At 35.5% G+C, this 21,115-nt stretch overlaps 1 long non-coding RNA gene across 1 annotated transcript in view; it reads right to left on the reverse strand.

Moving 5' to 3' along the window:
• LOC150104531 (uncharacterized) overlaps positions 1-21,115 on the reverse strand; it is a 77,719-nt gene that overhangs the window by 23,445 nt on the left and 33,159 nt on the right. The window contains exon 2 of the long non-coding RNA XR_016548601.1: positions 7,396-7,500. This is a non-coding gene — a long non-coding RNA (uncharacterized LOC150104531). The remainder of the gene's footprint in view (positions 1-7,395; positions 7,501-21,115) is intronic.

The raw sequence follows: 21,115 nt of genomic DNA on the forward strand, positions 1-21,115 counted from the left end.
TACTACCAATATGCACTGCCTGGTCCAAAACAATCCCCAGGTAAGAATTAGTGATCATGGATATTCAATGGGGATGAGAGGACCTACTGATGTCCATGAGAGGCTAAATGCAAAGTCTAATTGGCAGGAAAAGGGTACAGTGGTCATAACATTTTGGCTAATGAGGGTATGTCCCATATATTATTATTATTATTAGTCTTATTATTATTACATGACACTTCCAGGGAGTCCAGACTCATCGATGGAGGGCACCTCCTCTACAACTCTCTGTCTCCAACACTCAATCCACCAACAAACTACAACTATCATCATCTACACAAATGCCATCTACTGCCCACCACCACTAGTATTTTCACAGACAATCACAAACATCCATGCCCATGGTGGGATTCAAACATGCAGCCTTTTGGCTAGAGAGCAGATAGGCTAACCACTCAGCCAACCAGGCCGGCTGAGTGGTTAGGACATGCTTTGTATTTGAAGTCATTAGCCTTTATATACAAGTAACCTATATATAAGTAATAAAATGGTGTATCACCATATTATTAAATACTATAGATCAGACTTATACTTGGATAAAGAAATAAAAAAAATAATATTATCTATTGGCATTTTTCATTTAATTTAAAAGTGAAAAAACTTTCTGCAACTAGCTCTAATCCATATCTATCTATGTAAATGGCTTTAACAGGCCTTTAAGTCCCACAACCTTCCAAGCATGCTTAGATTTTGTAACCGAAATACGAAGATAAGATGGTCAGTCCTATGCCTTTAAGAATTCCTGACTGTATCCCTGTGTGCTCACAGGGCCAGTTTGCCTGCTTGCAGGATGAAAAACCCCAGATAAACTGGTGAGAAAACCCTGCTGTCCACACCCAAGACAGAACTTGATTATGGCTGAAGAAGATCCTTAAGCTCCTCACGTCGTAGACGGGAATCGAACCTAGGACACTCCTTCCACAAGTATATGGTTGCGAAGTGCAAAGCCACTAGGCTAACCACGCAGACTCCTTTATCTAATCCAGTACTTTAATAATAAGATGTTAAACCCTTTTTCCTACTTGTGCATGAGATATATATGATTTCTGCATTACTATGCATCTCTTCTAGGTTTAGCTCTTACTGATGAGACATCAATAAAGGTTGAAACTGGTCTGGGTAGTGGACCTTCCCATGATGAATAGCACTATAACACATAAAAGGACATGCTTTGCATTTGAAGTCATATAACTGAAGAAAACATACTAGGTTCAATGGCATGGAATTCACAAGCTAGAACATATAAGAGTGCAGTGGAAGAGAGTGCCTTCCCAAGCAGCTGTATGGAGCCTGGATGAAAATCAACTCTATTGTAGCATTTCCAGCACGTTCAAAATTTTACCAGATGATGATCATCATCATCAATTAGTACTTTGTCCACGAATTCTAAAACAGCATAGGCAAAACAAATGTTTTGTGTGTGTGCGCGTGCAGGCAGGTGGGAAGGGCACGTGCTTTTCACAGCAACATTTATGTGAGATGGTATTTTCACTTATACTACAATCATATGTGGATCAATCAAATTCCACATGCAGTCAATCAGTCAAGACATCAGAAGCAATTAACAGGACAATAGGTTTTGCAAACTGGCTCAGAGTACCTCTGTACCATTAACCTTTTTCAAAACTTGGTACACCATTAACTACATTCAAAACGTGAATCACAATAGTGAGTAATAAATCATGTGTATATCAGCACATGCCTAAGTAGAAGCTGAAGATATGATATTGCAGATAAGTTTAGGTTTGGATGATTTGTTCCAAGCTGGTTTGAAGGAGGCATACAGATTGAATTTACAAAAAATCCTTGCAATTTGTTCCAAAGTTTCTTTAAAGTAGGGTACTGAAATTATTTTCACATAAGATTGTAGTCTGATAGAAAGATGATAATTATCAATAATTTTTGAATGGTAGTTTTGTTGAATCCATTATATATCAGATTGCCTTTAATTCAGTTCATCTAACAAAAGGGAGCCCTCACCAGATAAATTTTGATTTGGAACCTCCTCCACTTAGGCATGAAGTTGAAAGAGCAGTTAAGAAGCAATAAGGATCCAGGTGCAGATGAAATCCCACCAGAGTTAATTAAGGCCCCAGGAGATGGAGGAATTAAGTGTTTCATAGATTGATTACAAGGACATGGGAGACAGGATCATGTCCTAGAGACTGGAAGAAGTCAGTTTTCATACCACTAGATAAGAAAGGTGATATGAAGGCATGCAAGAACTATAGAACTATTACTTTAATATCTCATGCAAGCAAAATTTTTTTGAAGATCATTCTAAATAGGATTGAGACCAAAGTTGAGGCAGAAATGTCCAAGGACAAGTAGGTTGTAGGAAATTTAAGGGCACCAGAGATCAGATCCTCTGCCTTAGACAGATCATATAAATAATTCATACTCCCTCTGGTAATGTGTTTCTTAGACTATTCTTTTGACTGTGTTCAGCATGTGAAACTGTAGGAAGTAACAAAAAGAATGGGTTTTCCTCAACACACCATCAAGTTGATAGCAAACTTGTACAGGGAGCAAGAAACCACAGTAAGAACAGGTGTTAGATTAACTGATTGGCTTCAGGCTGGAAAAGGAGGCAAAGATGTTTACTTTCTCCTCACTTGTTTAGTATATATGCAGAGGACATCATGGGTGAAGCAATGGATGAGCTCAGGACAGGAATTAGGATAGGAGGTAGATTGATCAATAATCTGAGGTATGCTGATGATACTATACTCCTTTATAATGACATGGAAGAACTAGGCTTATACTTGACAAAGTTAACAAGATCAGTAATAACAGAGGACTTCAACTCAATCCTAGCAAGACAAAGATTATGGTTCTTGAAGGAAATACAAACAGGGAAGCTCTTGACATACAAGTGTACCTTAATGGAGAAAGAAGTGAAGAAATCAGCAAGTTTCAGTACCTGGGATCCATTATTAATGTGAAAAACTGATGTTCAGAAGACGTCAGAAGAAAGTTAGGAATGGCTAAAACAACATTAGAGACTTGTCTAAAATCTGGAAGGATGGATCTATCTCCATGGGAACAAAGTTGAGGATTTTGGATGCAGTCATTTTTCCAACAGCGACTTATGGAAGTGAGACTTGGAATCTAAAGAAGTCAGATAAGAAACTGATATCTGCTTTTGAGATGTGGTGTTACAGAAGGCTATTGAGGATATCATATATTGAAAGGCAATGAATGGGTGTTAGAAAAGATCAGTAGAACTTTAAGGCTCCTTAAGGATATTGACAGAAGAAAGTTAAAATATTTTGGACACACTGAAAGGATGGAAAGGGGACTTCTCAGACAGTAATAGAAGATAAAGTTACTGGAAAAAGAGGAAGGGGTAGACCATCAATAAGATGGATGGATGGTGTGTGTGTGTATGGAGTAACTGATTTTCAGAGAGTTGAGGCCTACAGAAAAGCAAACAACAGGACTACATTGATTCAAGCAGCGGAGTGACCATACGGCATCTGTAGATGCCCAGTGAACATATAGTATAGTATATGTTCACTGGGCATCTACAGTAACAAAAGGGAATCAGAAGATCAGATCGTATGAGCTCTATGCACATAATTTTGATAATACTCATTTTCTGTGATACATTTCCTTTGAGAAAATGTAGGTACTTGTTAGGAAAACCTATTGAAATAAGATCTGATCACCAGCCTTTTCATTCCTAAGTATTATGAATGATAAAAATCAACGTATAATTAGGTAGGAACTGGAACTGCAGGAATATAACATTGATATATTCCTTATATTCCAGGAAAAAGAAATGTAGTAGCAGATTACCTATCTAAATCTCTAGGATCTGATGATAAATCATCTAGGGATAATCATTTGAATCAAAATGAAGTGCACCTCATTCACAATCAAATAGTAAGAAAGGGAATAGTTTTGAACCTCATAATTCAAATACACAGCAAAGGAGAAAATTAAGAAATCCTGGTAAAACAAAACCTAATCATATAAAAAATTTTAGAAACTCCAAAGAACAGATTCAGATAATGGACAACATAAAAGTGAAGATAATCAAAACAAAACATGGATGAAATAGTGTCAGAGTATCATGGGTTCATTAACTTACAGTTAAATAAATCACAGGAATGTGAAAATGTCTCTTAATTTAGTTCATAAAGATAACAATCTCAGCCTGTAGAATTTCATTCTGATAGTGATGATTCTGTAATTCAAGTAATTTAAGTAAAAGATTTGAAAAGTACAATAATGAAATTTGTAAATATAATGAATTGGAAAATGTAAATTCGAAATTATATCTATCATCAGATGATTCTGACACTAGTACTCATTCAGAAATTGTAAATAATTAATCATTACATAATGATCAGCAAGAACCTCATTATTTAAGCAGCAAAACAAATTATTTTGTTTTACTGTTAAAACAAAAGTTTTATTTCATATAAGATATATATTTGGAAATGTTTGTAAAAAAAAAATTGATATAATACCTGTCAAGACTCCAATTATTACTTTTGGTTTTGTAACACATATGATCACATACTTGCAATGTGTACATTATTGATATTATTATTGTAAAAATGAAATGCAAAGCATTTGAAATGATGTACCTACGAGATTCCAATAATTTGTAATAATTTCAATCTTCATCATCATTATCATCATCAAATTCCTGACATGTATCCAAAAGGGGTATACAGGATATGATAGTACTAGAGGAAAAATTTACATCATTACTAACTTCCTATCTATAATTTTCCTCCAAATCAATCTGTTACCTGTCAAGACTCCAACATTATCAGATCTTATATTTCTATCTTCTAAGGAACTTTTTAGCATATCAATCTACCTATATCTTGGTCTTTTTCCTGAGAGAACTTGCTAATCTTTCCTCTGCTATTCTGTTTAAGTGCCCATACCACCTGAGATTACCTCTGCTAACACATTCCTGGATGCTAACAAAGTCAAGTTCTTATCTAATATCCTCGTTTTTAATATGATATTGCCATTGATGCCATTTGTTCTTGACCCTAATCTTTCTCAGGACTCATATCTGTGGTCTCTAGTTTTTGGTCAAGTGTTTTCTTCTTACTCAAGTCTCAGATCCATAAATTAAAACTAGTTTGAACACTGTCTCGTATATACAGCTAATTTAGTGTCTTGACTAATTTCTCTCTTATTCTATATAAATTGATTCAGTTGACTTCCTACCATACCAGCTTTGTTGATTCCATTGTCTATTTCATTATTTAATTTACCATCTTCACTAAAAATCATGCCTAAGTAGATGAAATGTTTTACTCGTTCTGTAGGCTCTCCATTCACAATGCACTGAAAGTATCAATGCAGAAGCACTGATATTTTCTATGATTTTCATTGATACATCATCTGCATAAAGCAAAGAGCTGATATTAACATCCCCAATTTTGATATCAGGTTTAATACCACTTTCCTTCATAATGTGATCCATATAGATAATGTACATCCTTGTCTGACACCAGATTCAACATTAAACCATCTTCCTGTACATTCTTCAATTCTAACTGCTGACTTTCAACTCAAATAAAGACAAAGTATTCCTTGATATAATGCCCCACTGACACCATATAAGTGTAGCATTTTGAATAGCTTTTCTCTTGGCACCTTGTCACAGGTCTACAAAACTTAAATATAGATCTTTGTTATATCCCACGATTTCTATTTGTCCTAAAGTGAAAATCTGATCCTGACAGCCTTTATTTGGCCTGAACCCAGCTTATTCTTCATCAAGCTTCCCTTCCACAATACTTCTCAACAGTTTCTCAAGTATACTTGCACAAATACTACCATGAACACTCAGTAGGGAAAAATTCAGTGAGAGGTATTCTCACTGAATGTGAGAATACCTCTGTAATTCTCACATTCAGTTTTATTTCCCTTTTTATATATAGGTACTATGAGAGCTCTACTCCAACCATCTGGAATTCGACCCTCTTGTCTGGGCCTTCTGAACTATGCAGTGCAGCCACTGTAAGACCTCCATACCTGAGCATTTCTGGTTGAATATCATCTACTCCCACTGCCTTTCCACATTTCAGGGTTTTGATGGCTTTTTCTACTTCAAGTATGGATATGTATTCCTGATTGCATGCCTGCTGAGTGTTTTTTTTACCACTGTGCTGTCACTGTTTGTTTCATTTAGCAATTTACTCCATACATGAAGGATATCTTTTTCTTCAGTTTTTCATGTCACCTTTATCATCGCTAATTCCGTTTGTAGCACTCTTTCGTCCATGTCTGTGCTTTTTCAAAAGCTCCAGAATATTTTGACACCTTCCTGATATTTATTTTCTATGTGCTTACCAAAGTCTTCCCATGACGTTTATTTAGCTAGTTTTACATAGTGTTTAGCTTTCTTACATTTCTTTCTGTATTCTCTAAAAGCACAAGCTAACATTTTTTGCCAGGAACTTTCTATATGCTTTCTTCTTTTCCTTCACTGCCTCTTTAACGTCCTGTGTCTACCATGGAGTTCTAATTTTTCTATCCTTGCAGACAACCTCACCACATGCCTCTCTGGCTGAATCAATCAACGTTTTCTTAAGGGCTAGCCAGTGAAACTCCATGGTTTGGTTCCTGTTCTCAATCTCTCATTTTTTCTTCAATAATGTTTGTGTATTTTAGTCTACAATTCACATCTGAGAGCTGCTCAACTTTTCTTCGCTTTAAAACTTTCAGGAAGGTGGCCAAATATTCTTGACTGTTTTAAAAAAACCACAGACATGGAAGAAAGAGTGCTGTAAAATTAGAGATGATAAAGGTGACATGAAAACTGAAGAAAAAAATAAACATCCTGCATATGGACCAACCAACCATGAGAACAAGTGTAATTTACAGACAAAAAAATACTAATGATGGTGGATGGATAGCATTGTATATAGATACTAGTGGTGTTCCATGTAGTTGGTGGATTAAGTAAGTAGTGGAGGTGGAGAGTTATAGAATAGCGTGCCTCCCTCGATGAGTCCTTGGAGGTGTCATGTAATAATAATAATATCATATTAAATTCTTAATCCATAGATTCCTTCAAATGTTCTTCTGCTTCTCATCTCTGTATTCTGATACTTAAGTGTCCATTACGATTACTAGCTTTATGCACACCAAAGAACATTCTATCCACTGCCATCTTCTAGCCTTTCTATGTACCATTTATGTTTTGTCCCTAGGAGGATATCCTCATCATCGACTATGTTTCATGTGTGAAAATCTTTCAAACAAACTGTTCGTGTTTGTTATTTACACTAGTGTTAACCAATGGCTGAAGTTCAATCCTCCCCCTATTAGTCTTAATACATCTAGAAGCATTTGTAAATAAGCATAAAAACTTACAATTTTTATTGCAGCTTGATTTTCCTTATTTTCCATTTTTCTGCCAATATTGAACTGTGTTGTACCCTAGGAATTTTTGTCTATCCATCTGAGAAATATCTGATTCTAGAAAAATAATAATAATAAAAAAAACTTATCAGATATGTCATTACATGTGATGAAATGATAATACCTAGAAAAAAAAATCACTTTAATTCTGAAATAAAGGCACAAAATCACTTTAAAGCAATATCCTGAAACCTAAATTACTATTTATTACTCTATTTATACTTCTTTTCTTTTTCTTTCTTTCCTTTTTTTTTTTCGTGATTCATACCACTGATGGAAGCATTGTAACATGAGAAAGAGAAACACAATTGTGTGTTTATGCTGAAGAGTTGATTTGAAACTGATGGTTTAGTGGACAAAAGTTAATGATTCCAATATTTCTGGAGTCAATAAATATTGGGGATGCAACATAAAAACTGTAATGCGAATGCACATAAAAAACAAGTGGAAGTGATCAGCCTGAAATCTAATTTCTCCCACGTTTTTCAGATTAAAATTTAACCTCTTCCACTAAATAACATAAAATAACTAACGCTACCAACCAGCAAGTACCTCTAAAGACCCAAGAGGTATTGGGATCCCCTCTAGAGGTAGTTAGTGGTAAGTAAAACAATTTGGAGCTGTTTCTCTTACTCTTTGTCGCATGTAAATTATAACATGCTGCTTTGTGCTTTGAAGATGCTGGTTTGAAATCCAGTGAAATATAAGACAATTAATTTTACAACTAATAAATTTATTTCATTTAACTTTGAGTTTCTGTCTTTAATTTTTCAAAAAAAAATTTTTTTCCCCTTACCCAGATCTCCAAATAAGATCAGATTTGTCTTCACATGCTGACTTCAAGTCCTTCTGTCACAAACACATTTCAGCCATAGCTTCCAAAAATTTAGGTGGATGGTTCTGGTCAGGACACAAATTTCCACTTACACCATAATGCTAACAATACCTAAATATAAATCCCAGAACTGCCCGACCATATAATGCTTCTCAAACATTTGGCATGGGGTACCTGAAACCTACCTACTTGAGTGTATCCAGAAGAGGATAATCTGAGAGCAACCTAACTCAAGACCCTTCTCTCATCTGAGATACACTCCAATCACTCTCTTGTAGATGTTCTGCCTCATGTTCTGATGACATCACTCCTATGCTTTCTTACCTATAAGAACTTCAGGAATTAAGTCAGCATTAATTAATATAGCTTTCCTACTTCAAACCAGGAAATAAACTTTTTGTCATTCTGTTAATTCATCAACAGATTCATTCTTACTCCTTCTTCTCTTGCCCACACATTTTTCTTTCTTTTATACCAAAACACAGAAGAGGCTGCAAATTCTACAACAAACTGATACCATATACAAATAAATGCCACTGATTTGCTATAAGGTTCTGATATTTTTAATGGGTGGGTTTGATATGCCATTTACTGATTGGGAAAAATGTCAGCGATACATGGAAATATTTGAAAAAGTGTTTAATGAAGTGGTATCTGAATGTAACCCTAGTGTTCGAAGAATAAATAGGTTGGGAGCGAAATGGATGTGCAACCTTATTAAGTAAGAGATCCACAAGAAGAACATGATGTGGAAAGAATATTGTGAGAATAAGAGTGACAGCAGTTATGAAAACGCAGGCCAGAAAAGTAACGAGTATTGTATTGGAAGCTAAATATGATATGAATAGAAATTGGATATGCAGGCTAAAGACAATCCAAAAGAATTTTATCATTATGCCACAAGCAAAAGAAAGAATGAATGTGGAAGAATAACCTGACTGAATGCAGATAGTACTCTAGTTGTCAGAAGCTAATGACATTGTGCAATTAATGAGTACAGGAAAGTCTTGCTTAATGTGAATTCGATATGCGGGATAATCAGTTAGCACAATTGAGTGAAATGATACTATTTCCCACTTTAAGTGAGTGATTAATCAGTTAACACAATTTTTTTACGTTATGAGAAATTTTACGTTAAGCAAAATTTTCTGTTGCCAATCTGCAGCAAGCAGAAAAGCTAGAAGTTATTAAGAGACATGAAAGGTTTGCTAGTAATACAATGATTGTGCGAGACCTGGGATACAGTGAGTCTACAGTTCAGAATATATTAAATAAGAGCAAAGAATACAAAGAATTAGAAAAAGTTGCTACTCCTTTAAGCATACAACAGATCACCCAAAATAGAAGCCATTTAATGATTGATATGGAGCGTCTTCTATCAGGCTGGATTGAGGATTATAACCAAAGAAGAATACCTCTTAGCATGGGGTATATTCAGGCAAAAGCTCTCAATATTTTTACCTCATTGAAAGAGACCAAATTTCAAGAGGGATGTGAAAGCTTTACTGCAAGTTTAGGATGGTTTGACCATTTTAAAAATCAAACTGGACCGCATAACGGAAGAATAACTGGGGAATCTGCTCGTGCTGATAAAGATTCTGAACCAAGTTTCCTGAAGAAGTGCAAAGGATAATTAGGGACGGTGATTTTCATGATCGGTAAATATTCAACAGAAATGAAATTGGTCTGTGTTGGAAGCATATGCCAACAAAAACTTTCCTAGCTAAAACTAAAGCATCTCAAAAAGAATACAAAGTATCTAAAATCGTCTTATGCATTTATTAGGAGGAAATGTAGAAGACAACTTTAAACTCAAGCCTATGTTAGTTTATCATGCGCAAAATCCAGGATCTAACATTATTGAAGAATTCAGCACAATTGGAAAAGAACTTGCATTTAATGAACTGGATAATGAAGATGTGAGAAACTTGCTCAATTCCCATTCAGAACTCTTAAGTGAGAATGATCTCCTTCAACTAGAAGAACAGAGTGCATATGAAGAAGATAAGGAGTGTGAACAGGAAGAGAATGTTATGACTAAGAAGCTAACTGCAAAAGAGCTTGAGCTAGTTTTCATTCACCTGGAGTATGCTAAGGAAATTTTGTTTATTGCTGATCCTGATACGGAACGAAGCTTCAAAGTCTGCTGAAAATCTTGATAAAGTGATCGCCAGCTATGATCACAAACTGCATGACAAGATGAAAAAATAAACCACTATTCAAACATCTTTACTTAATTTTTTTTTTTTTAGAAAGTAGCTCAATCAAATGTTTAGACATTAAATAAAAATTTAAGCAATTGATTTTTATTAACTTCGATGATTTTATTTCTAATATAGCTTATACTGTAATTTTTTTTCCAAATTTACTCTAACTGATAGATAAATTATAATTATTCCCATTGTTTATTTTATTTACTTAATGCAATTTCAATTAGCGTACATTAATTGATGGATTAATTAGTCGCGTTAAGTGAGGTTTTCCTGTACTCAATTTGCTAAGAAATATCAACTAATTGTATGTCACATGGTGTATAGTGCTAATGCTACCTTGGATGAAGCAGTGGGGGGGGGGGGGGGCATGAAAATGTGAAGAGCTGTTGCATAACCTGGATAACAATTTGTCAATAGGGACAAATGGAAAATCACCATGTTTTCTAGAGGAATGTTCAACTGAATTGGCTACGCCTTTCACATGTTTGTATAACTTGAGTCTCAGCTCAGGAATGATACCACAGGAATGGAAGGAATGTATGACAGTTCCACTGAACCAGGGCAGTGCAAAAACTGATATGTTTAACTACTGACCTATTAGTATCTCTGAAGGTGGTAAAGATTTTAGAAAAGTTGGTAAGAAATCACATACAGAAATGAGTAGACAAACAAGCTATACTCTGCAAGGATCAGCATGGGTTTACTAAAGGTCATGTTTTAGCAATTTGCTCATATTTTAATGCAATGTTATGGCCAATTTGGATATAGGGAATGGAAACATTATAATAATGTTGGATTTTGCTAAGGCATTTGATAGGATACCACACAAAAGGTTGTTGCATAAACTGGAAAATATGAGATCAGAATATAAACTCTTGACTTGATAGTTATTCAAGAGAATGACCATTAATTCTGACTAAAATACAGGGTGATCAAAATTAAAGTATCCCTGTTGAAGACCTTGTTTCACAGCATTTGGATCATTGGATGATCCAAATACTGTGAAACTTTGCAGGAATACATTGCATGTCATGCAGTAGTAATATAGGGAAAAAAGTAGTTCCATCCAAAATTTACCACCAGATGTTTGTAAACACCAAATGCTTGGAATTTGCATAACACGCAACTCAGCAGGTGCCTGGAGGGTTTTAAACACAAAATTTTTTCCCTTCATTCTAGTTGTTAATAGCATCCAGAATGATGGCATTAACCTTGTTCAACATACTTTGTTCATAAGCAGTACCACCTAAACAACTGCAATGCTGTTGCTGCACACTGCAAATTTCATCATATGTTGACAAGGTCCACATCTATGTATGTTCTGCAACAAATGATCCTTCTTTGAAGAAACAGGATCGTTGGAAGTTAGACCTGACATAGATCGCAAACCAATAAGTTCACAAGTGAATGAAGTTCTACTACTGTCATGGAGAAAGCCACAAATAACGGTATTGGTTCCTGCAGTGCTGTACTAAGACACATGGATGTACCTTACACAACTGTCTGGAAAATGCATGCAAGATTCTGCATTAAATGACATACCAAATTAAGGATGGCTTGAAACTTTTATTTAAAGGATACATAATAAAGATATAGATCACTGTAGTCACAAAGAAAGAGGGGGGGGGGGCAGAATCCATCAAAGCACATTCTACACACTTATAGATCCTTAAAAAGTAATACTGTGGTATCATATTTAATAGTGACTAGTGACAAGTCAAACATCAAATGCAAAATGATATCATTACTCAGAAGAGGACCTTTCACTTTACAAATGAAATTTAAGGTATTCTTTTTTTATCTATTATTTATTCATTTATCTCATGATGGTAAAATACAGGGTGGTAAAGTACAGGGGTGCTTAAGGGTCAAAGCTGTATAACTGAGAGGAGACCTCCACATAGCCTTTAAAGGAATGCGGAGAACCGACATTAGGGCTTCTGACCTAATGTCCAATCCTCACCTTCTCGTGGTGCACCCCTGTTGGGTATCTACTTGGATACTGAACGAACGAGGATGGGGCTAGCAATTTGGGATTTAGCCGACCAAACTGTATTCTTATTGGTTAAACCAAAATAAAAAATGATGGTACAACATGACAAAATTTCATGCCGGCTGGGGTGTCGCCCGGTTAAACAAGGCCCCCATTGTTTTCGCCAGGAAAGCAGGGCGAACAGCGAAAAGTCAGCTACTGGAACAAATCTGAAAACAAACCCCAACTCCACATCACCAGAGTTAAAGATCAGTACTATTAACGTAAGACGCCTGAATGGCAAATAAATGGAGCTAGCTGAGGAATTAGATAAGTACCAGATCGACATAATAGGGGTGACTGAAACAAAAAAGACCAAAACTGGTGAGATCTTTCTGAGCAATAAATACAAAATGTTATATTCAGGCAATGACAATCAAGGAAAAGAAGGAGTAGCCATAGTATTCAACACAAAATACGAGGCTAATCTTCTTGAATGGCAGTCAGTCTCAAGTAGAGTAATGTGGGCAAATATGAGAATGGATAACTGGATAATGAGACTTATTTGTGCCTATGGTCCCACAGAAGGTTCCACTAAGGTAGAAGTGGAGGAATTTTTTGAGGCTTTACAAAAAGCAACTGACACAATGAAAAAGGAAAAGTTGGTCCTTGTTGGGGATCTAAATAGCAGAGTAGGAAATGATTGTGAGACATACAAAAATATTTCGGGAAAATTTGGAGAAAAGAGCAAAGCTAATAATAATAGCAAATATCTGTTGGATTTCTGCTCAGGACATGGACTGGTTATTACTAACGCCTTGTTCCAACATAAAAATGTGCACAAATTCACATGGAGAGAAGAGGATAGGAATAAGAAAAGTCTCGTTGACTATGTTATTGGTGATAGTGATGTTTTCTCCCTGGTGCAGGACACCAGAGTGTACAGAGGATTTGAAATTGGAAGTGATCACTATTTAGTCTTGAGCAGGATAAAATTGAATTTCATATTGAAAAGAATAACATGTAAGAAAGTTTTAAGGCGAATAAAAGTTGAGCAGCTTTCAGATGTGAACTGTAAACTAAAATACACAAAGATTATTGAAGAAAAAATAAAAGAGTTTGAGAACAAGAATCAAACCTTGGAGATTCAGTAGCAAACTCTGAAGAAAAATAAGGTGAGTGATTCTGCCAGAGAGGCATGTGGTGAGGTTGTCTGCAAGGATAAAAAAAATCAGAACTCCTTGGTGGACACAGGAAGTTAAAGAGACAGTGAAGGAAAAGAAGAAAGCATATCAAAAGTTCCTGTCAAATAAGTAAGCTTGTGCTCTTAGAGAATATAGAGACAAATGCAAGAATGCTATACACTGTGTAAAACTAGCTAAACAAAAAGTCATAGGAGGACTTTGGCAAGAACAGAAAATAAATATCAAGAGGTGGCAAAATATTCTGGAGGTTGTTGAAGCTTAGGAATGGAGGAAAGAGTGCTGTAAAAGGAGTTACAGATGATAAAGGTGACATGAAAACAGGAGAAAAAGATATTCTTGAAGTATGGAGTAATTACTTTTAAAAACTGCTAAATAAAACAAGCAGTTATGATAGCACAGTGGTAAAAAAACACTGACCAGGCATGCCGTCAGGAATGCCTGGTCAGTGTTTTTACTTGAAGTAGAAAAAGCCATCAAAGCCATCATATCCATACTTGAAGTAGAAAAAGCCATCAAAGGCTTGAAATGTGGAAAGGCAGCAGGAGTAGATGATATTCGACCAGAAATGCTGAAGTGTGGTGGTATAAGAGTCTTACAGTGGCTGCACTGCATAGTTCAGAAAGCCTAGAGAGAGGGACAGAGGGATGAATTCCCGATGTATTCCCGATTTATTTTCCTTTTTATATACCAATATATAAAAAGGAAAATAAAACTGAATGTGAGAATTACAGAGGTATTTCCCTATTTAGTGTTCCTGGCAAGATCTATGCAAGTATACTTGAGAAACAGTTGAGAAGAATTGTGGAAGAAAAGCTTGGTGAAGAACAGGCCGGATTCAGGCCAAAAAGAGGCTGTCAGGATCAGATCTTCACTTTACGACAAATAGTCGAGAAAGCATGGGAATATAACAAAGATCTGTATTTAAGTTTTGTCGATTTGGAAAAGGCATATGACAAGGTGCCAAGAGAGAGAGAAGCTATTCAATACGCTGCAGTTATATGGTGTCAATGGGGCATTATATCAAACAATACTTAGTCTTTATTTGAGTTGTAAGTCAGCAGTTAGAATTGAAGGAAGATGGTTTAATGTTAAATCTGGTGTGAGACACGGATGTACATTATCTCCTCTGTTATTCATTATCTATATGGATCACATTATGAAGGAAAGTGGTATTAAACATGATATCAAAATTGGAGATGTTAATGTCAGCTCTTTTCTTTATGCGGATGATGTTATACTTCTAAATAAATCCGCTACGAGTCTGCAAGATTCTCTGACTAAATTGAATAACTGTTGTAATAGATATGGTATGAAGGTCAGCAATAAAAAGACAAAGACAATGAAAATAGGCAGAATCATTGAAAATGTCAACTGTGTTGTGAATGGAGAACCTGTGGAACAAGTAAAACATTTCAGCTACTTAGGCATGAATTTTAATGAAGATAGTAAATTAAATATAGAAATAGACAACAGAATCAGCAAAGCTGGTATTGTGGGAAGTCAATTGAATAAATTCATATGGAATAAGAAAGAAATTAGTCGGTACACTAAATTAGCTGTATACAAGACAGTGTTCAAACCAGTTTTAACTTATGGATCTGAGAGCTGGGTCAGAAATAAAACACTTGACCAAAGACTAGAGACTGCAGATATGAGAGTCCTGAGAAAGATTATAGTTGTGAACAGATGGCATCAATGGCAATATCATATTAAAAATGAGGACGAGAAAAGATTAACAAAACAAGTGTTCTCTGCCAGGTTGGCAGCAAAACGAACCAGAGGAAGACCAAGATATAGGTGGATTGATACGGTACAAAGTGCCTTAGACCAGCGCTTCCCAAACTGTGGGCTGTGGCCCCCTTGGGGCCGTAGGTTTTGTTGAAGGGGGACCGCGAAATAATGAAAACAAATTTAAAATGGTTTAAGACTAAGTAGATTTTTTTAATTTAAAAGAAACGTATTAACTTTAATTATTTCTTTTTTGTTATTTTTTATATTTTAATGGAAAAATTCGCACATTGGTGTTGGTTCACAAACTTTGCTTCCTGCATATTTCGGCGCTTAATAAATATTGGTATATATTGCTTATTCATATGTTTCATTTCAAAGCAGTGGTTAATTGTATTTACTCTGAATGCTCTCCAGGGAAGCTCCGAATATTCCTCTCCCTCTCATCACATGCTCGTAATCATGGACTGTTGATATTGACTTTATATAGATATCAAAACTCGTTTTATATTATCACTGTCATCCGAGCTAGTTTTGTGTTACCAATAAAAGTTTCGCATATACTTCACACATGAAAAAAAAGCTTAAACAAGTTCATGTGGGGGAGAGTAAATCCCTTGCAGCGTAAACAACACGCCCTCCCTAACAGCGACTATACTGCAGAGGCAATAAAAACAAGTACTTTTATTATGCCAGTGAATAAGGTATGAGGAGTCTGTGTAATATATTTCTCAACAAATAGTGCAATTAGAAACAACTGGGATAAAAACACTAATTAATGAATCACATGTCCCCTCATACAGAAACTATGCTGTATAGACTGAAACAAAACCATATGTTGCATGGGCAAACACAGTATCTAACTAAAAACTATTGTTATTAATTATATGTGTGAGAGTTCGATTTCCCAAGGTAGCAATAAAATTCAACACCGAACATGTTAAAATTCGTAAAAGTGTTAAAACTAAGTAATATATATATATATATATATATATATATATATATATATATATATATAAAATGAATGTTATGGCAGTTTCACATATGGAATTCGGTTGAAGAGAGTTAGCATTTGAACTCAATTGTTAGCTATGCTTTTATCTTTCAGTTGCGCGATCTTTTGTTAATACCGCACCAATCATATGCATGTTTTAATAACCTGCCTTTGCTGTCTGTTTCGCGTTAGGCTTAATTACCTTAAAGGGAGAAAAGTCACAAAAGAGAAAAATGTTCCTGGTCCGGGGATTCCCTTATTCAGGTAAATTTACTAATTTCATATTATCAGTCTGTGGTGTGCCAGTATCGGTAAGTGGTGATATTATTTGATCTATTCTACGTTAAAAAATTTAACCCTGAGATGGATAAGTGGCTGATAAAAAATAAAAAAAAATTCCAGCGAACAATCAGAAGACGCAGAAACAGACTCAAAAAAAAAAAGGACAGTATTTCATATTTTACCAGAACAGCCCACATCGTCTTCAGAACCAAACGGTAAGAGGCAAAAAATGTAATATATGCATTTGATTTTTGCAATATTCGCGGTGTATGTTTTGTATTGAATATAAATACAATAAATATTATAATAATATATCTCTCTATTATGATATTTTTTTCGAGGGGGGGGGCCGTGAAATATTTTAATTTTTACAAAGGGGGCCCTGACATCCAGAAGTTTGGGAAGCACTGCCTTAGACGATAGAAATATAAGATCTGATAATGTTGAAGTCTTGACAAGTAACAGGCTGTTTTGGAGGAAAATTGTAGATAGGAAGTTAGTAATGATGTAATTTTTTCATGTAGTACTATCATATCCTGTACACCCCCTTGAGAGTACATGGCAGGAATTTGATGATGATGATAGTAAAATACAGTGAGAAACATAATAAACCAATGTAACAGATATAGGACAACTAAAAGCTACATAAAAGAAAGTTTTACAAAGCAATTTTCAATTTTTTAAGCCAGTTTATAGCTTCCGTCATAACATTATGTATATCTTGTAATCCAGTAAAATATGATTAATAGTTTGAGAGTGATAACTGCAGTCACAAGCAGGAGAGTCAGACCATTTCCATTTATGTAGATGGTGTTTACATCTATCATGACCAGTTCTAATGCAGTTTAAGATTGTCCAAAGATGATGTGGTAGTCCAAATCCAGGTAGTTTAGATCTAAGGTCCGATATAGGTAATCTGGGATTGTTATAGTGTTGAAGTCATTCATCTTTCCATCTGTCAGTCAACTTGAAAGATTCACCTATTAATTCCCTTGCTGTTCTCCAACCAGGATTTCTTGATTTTAGTCTCCTTGTAGGGGAGATTTTGTATGTCTTCGTGGAAAGATAGGCTAACATTGTTGGTTATATTTGTCCATAATTTAGCAAGAGATGCTTTTCTAAGTTATGAAGCGCAATGTTATTGATAACAGGGAGCCAATAATTTGGTGTAGATCTTATATTCCTGTTATTATTCTCATTGTTTGATTAAGTTGGATGCCCACCTCAGAAGTATAGTGTCTGTTGAGCTATACTTGGGACTGATATGTATGATTGTAGGTTTACACATCAGATTAGTGGAGGACATAAAAATTTTTAAAGTTTATAAGCAAGCAATATATAATCAACTACCATGTACAAATAATGTGTGCCTATTTTATGTATTTTTTGGAAGTCCACATATCCTAAGTACTATGGGAGTGCATGTGTCAGCATCTAAAGCATTATATGTGTATAACATGACATTTCGTCTGCATTAATTTATAGGCAGAACAACCTCTCGGAAGCAGCATGTGGTTAGGTTCCATTGAATAACATTCACTGTACCATTTTCCTTGTGATTTGGAATAGTAATATGATTGTTCCGCATTACTATATCAGATTCCATAAAATGATATTTTTCCATCTCTCCTATTTTTGCCTGACTGTTCTATACTGGAGACAAATCAGAACATATTTTAGATGGGATATGAATATCATAGCACAGTGGGAGACCACCGTCCTTCTTACTGAAGGCCTGAAGTGGCTTGAAAAAGTACTATGTTTCGTCTAAAGGTTTCCAGAGTATGTGAAAAAGAAATGAAAAATACAAAAATATACATAAAATTTATAAAAATAGAAAAAATTGGAACTTTTGTGGGTGAGAGCAACATAATTTTTTTTTTTTTTAAATAAATGGATTTTATTTGTTTCTTTCAATATGAAAATGGCTGCAGAACATGGAAGTTTCAACAAGCCAGAGGATCCTATACAAAAATGCTTCATAAATGCTATCGAATATAACACACTTCAAAGAATGCTATGGCATTCTACAGAGGAAGACCACTATTCTCACAGAACAGCAAGTACAGAGGAGCTAAAGCATTTAAAGGAGTCTGGTGAAGGAACTAGATATTTTTCCAACTTGAAAAAAATACGGCTGCATTTATGCAACTATATTTGATAAGGTTGGAAAATATAGCTAAATCAGAAGTAACCAATTTCTCCCAGTATTATTTTTGATAACTCTCAAATTCCCAGACAAGATGAAATTTCTCTTCTCGGAATTACCTTGACATCAGGTCTCTCTTGGCATAAACATATTACAACCACTGCAACCTCAGCTTCCAAAAAACTAGGCTTTCTCTTACGCTCAAGACGTTACTTCACCTCAAAACAGCTGTTAACCTTATACAAATCACAAATCCTCCCAGTTATCGAATTCTTTTCCCACATTTGGAGTGGGGGGACTCCTAAAACCTCCCTCAAAATACTTAACTCAATACAGAGGAGAGTAATTAGACTGATGAATGATCCATCTCTTACCAACTCGGTCCCCCTCCCCACTTTCATATAGATGTTTAGTCTCTGCAATTTGTATATTCTATAAATATTTCCATGGAAAATGTTCATATGAAACAGCATCAATAATTCTCCCACTCTGTACTAAGCCCATTGGAACACATACAGCTGCCACCCAACATCCTTTCACAGTACACCTTGAAACCCACAGAACAAGTTTCTTTTCCCCTCCTTCTTCATCCCTGCTACTGCTGTACTGTGGAACAGCCTTTCCCTTGATGTATTTCCCAAGGAAATACAGGCTTTTAAATCAGATGTCAACAAGTTTCTCCTTTCCTATCCCACTACCCATATACGGTATTAAAGTACTATAGGTTGACCAGCCAATCTCTCGTATATCAGCCCAACATAAAAAAAAAATATAATTTTTAATTTTTTTTAAAAAGCAGAATCACACATGCACCAAGAAGAATACACAGAAAACTGAAGTTACTACACTAATACAATTTTGACTTTAACTCCAACTAAGACTTAAAAGCAAAATTGTATTACTACTTCTTTAACTTTAAGAAAGTAGTAGTAATACAATTTTGTTTTTTTTACTAACCATTACCTTATCTTGGCTAAATGAATCTTACTCATTCTCCATTTACAGAAAACCTACGCAGACAGGTAGATATATTCAGTAGCAGTCGCACCCCCCCCCAACAATATGGGATTATAAAAACCCTATTTTTCAGAAAATAACAATGTATACTAAAATATTAATTAAGTATAAAAAATCTTAATACTTTCCTATATTTTGGCAATGTTACATTGCCATCATCATCAACAATGATACGTGCACACAAGCACTAACACTGAGCAAGTGAGGCTGAAGAAAGGCAACCAAAGTTGGGCCTAGATCCTAAATGGCACTCCCTAGTGGGCTAAATTGTCAAGTCTTGGCCTTTGGGCTGACGATATGAGGATTAATGTTTCTCAAATTTGGGAGCCTTTTCATGCACCCAAATTTGTTGAGATTTGGCAAGTTTTTCAGGGATGAGGCAGATTCAAGGAACAGCCTTTCATATTTGTATTTGCTGCAATACACAGTTATATGTAACACAGTGACCTTCTTCCAGAGCATCCTGTGGTGGGTGACCAAATCGGTGGGATGCTGCATTCTCTATGGGAGGATTTATACTGGAGGAAGTAGGGGAGACAAGAGATCTGGGGTTGATGATTGATAGAAACCTGAAATTTAAGTCTGTCAAGATTCATTGAGGGGGGACCTCCCCCTCAATGAATCTTGACAGACTTTATGTTCTTAGGAAGGATCTCCCACGATGAGTCTTTTGACTCCATGGAGGACTGAATAATAATAATAATAATAAAAATGTATTGGTGGCTGTATATCTCCACCCCTGGCTAACTTCTTCATGGAGACCTTTGAAGAAAAAGCCTTGAACTCTGCCCCACATAAACACATTATCTTGCTATGCTATGTAGATGATGTGTTCTCCATTTGGCCACATGGCCTGGATATGCTCCACAATTTCTTAACACATCTAAACAATCAACACCCCAGGATCCAGTTTACCTTAGAAATGAAAAACAATAACAGTCTCTCATTCTTAGACACTGATTACATGCCAACCTGATTGATCCCTGGCATTCTCCATTTACAGAAAATCTACACAGACAGGTAGATATATTCAGTAGCAGTCACACCCCATTCCCAACAATATGGGATTATAAAAATCCTATATAACAGGACAAAATTAAGTCGATAGCAGTGCCCTAACTACTGAACTTGCCAATATTCTCAACACTTTCTTAGCCCATGGCCACAATTCCCAAAAAAATATTAAAACCCTGTAACTGCAATCTCCCCTATCCCTTCAGAGCAGAGATTACTCTATCAGTGATTCCCAACCTGGGGTATGAACCAGGATATTTAAG

This window comes from Typopeltis vanoorti, chromosome 7, assembly GCF_054136105.1.
Source record: "Typopeltis vanoorti isolate ZY-2024b chromosome 7, IOZ_Tvanoo_1.0, whole genome shotgun sequence".
NCBI classification, from domain to species: domain Eukaryota; kingdom Metazoa; phylum Arthropoda; class Arachnida; order Uropygi; family Thelyphonidae; genus Typopeltis; species Typopeltis vanoorti.